We start from the raw sequence: 2836 nt of genomic DNA on the forward strand, positions 1-2836 counted from the left end.
TCGAAATTGTGAATTCTCAGAATATTCCACTTGGTACTGCTTAGGGAAATGGAAAATGGAGAGATCGATAAAGAAGAGAGTGAAGAAGAGACAGAAGTAGAAAGACAATCATGGAAAGTGAAGCTCTGGTGTTTGATAGCTTTAATGAAAGCTCTATGTGATCAAGTTGATGTACTGTACAATGTCTTGGAATTATCTCTGAGAATAGCACAATAAAAGGTTACAGTCCCAAGAATCATTGGCTTGTGTTATTTTTAATTGTCTTATAGTTTCTAAATTAAATACAGTAATTAAATGGGTTAGTTTCACAGTAATGATGCTGTGCTTACCTACTGTACAGTTTCAATGAATGAATGATGGATAGCTGTTTATAATTATTACAAGTACTTCATTACATCTGTTTGTCTTAAAACATTAAAATTTACAAGAACAGATTCAGCAAGGAACAACCACAAAAGAACACGAGACAGGAGCACCCCAAAAGTGAACTAAATCACTGTCCATTGGGGACCTTTTCACAAAAAAGATGTTTACAATATTTTTAATACACTACTGTATTGTAGTGTAATAAAATTAATCTAGATTTTAGAGTACGACAGTTGGAACTGGAATGGTCTATGGATTTTCCTACAGATGATGTAAAAGCATAAAGTTAATTAATTTAATGGTTTCTACAGTATTATTCACTTTAAATTTTGCTTAACATCACAGGTGGGCAAGGTGCGGTACACCAACAATCTTTGGCTAGAAAACATTGTTTTTACGTGTGTCCCCTATACAGTAATAGAGGTTCTACTGTAATTTTATTTATATTGTCAACAGATGGGTGTGTTCTAGCTAGGATATCCAGAGAGAATGATGATGACATAGGCGGTGAATAGTCGAGTGATGTAATGCAATGACTAATAACATCAAAATAAGCCCACCATAAATGTGGCCAGAGCATGCAAGGGCAAACATCTTTCTTTGAGCGGTAGAGTTGGGGTGGGGACATTGGTGACTCTACATTCATCTAAGCACCACCATGGTGAAGTGAGAACATTTGAAGAAACTACCTCTATTGGCCGAAAATATATATATAGAACCCTGGTTCTATCAGCGGAAACAGTTTCACTCAGATGTATAAATATTGGCCCGGCGGAGATTATCTTTAGCCTGTGAGATCAACTCTAAAAATAACTTGGCCCTTCAAACAAATTAATTAAGAACCAGGGATATAGACTATCATAGTCAAAATAAAGCATCAACAAATCCCTCAAGAATATTCTTCACTGGAAAGTTTTTATTTTATGCTCGGAAATGCGCTTTCCTGCTTCTGGCAAATGTGATGTTGTAGGCCTATAATAGATATTGACAAGAGCAATGATTTTTGGATGAAATAACTTTAATTGACCTGGTATCCAATTTTGTTGAGTTTCAATTATGACCAATTTATTATTATTATTATTTTTTTTTTTTTTTTTTTTTTTTTTTTTTTTTTTTTTTTTTTTTTTTTTGTGAGACCAGTTTGAGGTATTTTACTTCTTAGGACAAAATTATGCTAAATTTGCTAAAATTATGCCAGCACATATGCTAGATGCTAAACGGGTCTAAATTATGCCAATAGCATAATTCATGCTAGGTCTGGTCACTATGATTGCTATGAAGCAGTTTCCTTTCTCTGAATGCCTCCCGATTCGACCGACCAATCAGCGTCACCACCGAAACCACAAAAGCGGATAGCTACTTTATGGAAACAAATCTTAACTGGAAGAGTTCATAAAATATTCTGCGTTGGATATCAGTCCTGTATATCTGAGTCAAGATTTAGGGATTAGGATTTCAGATAATACACAAGAAAAGCTTACTTGCACATGATGATCCTCAACATTATATGACTTGGGTATCTAAGTGACCTGATTGGTGAATGGTTTTGCTTAAATGATTTAGATCGGACTCAATCGCTCGGGTTCAAAAAAAAAATATACCACATATAATACAGTTGTATTTAATGCAGATACAGACTATTTATATATTGCGGTTGTATAGACAATTTATCCTTATAAAATTGTGTACAATGTGTCTAAATTATGCCAATAGCATAATTCATGCTAGGTCTGGTCACTATGATTGCTATGAAGCAGTTTCCTTTCTCTGAATGCCTCCCGATTCGACCGACCAATCAGCGTCACCACCGAAACCACAAAAGCGGATAGCTACTTTATGGAAACAAATCTTAACTGGAAGAGTTCATAAAATATTCTGCGTTGGATATCAGTCCTGTATATCTGAGTCAAGATTTAGGGATTAGGATTTCAGATAATACACAAGAAAAACTTACTTGCACATGATGATCCTCAACATTATATGACTTGGGTATCTAAGTGACCTGATTGGTGAATGGTTTTGCTTAAATGATTTAGATCGGACTCAATCGCTCGGGTTCAAAAAAAAATATACCACATATAATACAGTTGTATTTAATGCAGATACAGACTATTTATATATTGCGGTTGTATAGACAATTTATCCTTATAAAATTGTGTACAATGTGCAAAGAATCATGTGGTATCTTCAGACAATTTTTTTTCCTACTCTTTTTAAAAGTTTTTCCGGACTTATTTGGATCCTATAAAAAGGTCATCTTTTCAGTATATATGTCAAGGGTCATGTTTTCAACGTATCTGTCAACGATAACCAATAAATAAGTTGAGTTACCAGGAGTTGCATCATTTTTCATTTTATTTATTTTTTGTTATAACAATCGTAACAAATCAGATATTACAGTAAAGATTATATCGCTGATGCAAGAGCAAGTAATGATAGAGGGCGGTGTATAAAGGCAATGTTTTTGCAG

Source organism: Anneissia japonica, unplaced genomic scaffold (assembly GCF_011630105.1).
Source record: "Anneissia japonica isolate Jap-2015-1 unplaced genomic scaffold, ASM1163010v1 scaffold287736_len1891122_cov214, whole genome shotgun sequence".
Lineage (NCBI taxonomy): Eukaryota > Metazoa > Echinodermata > Crinoidea > Comatulida > Comatulidae > Anneissia > Anneissia japonica.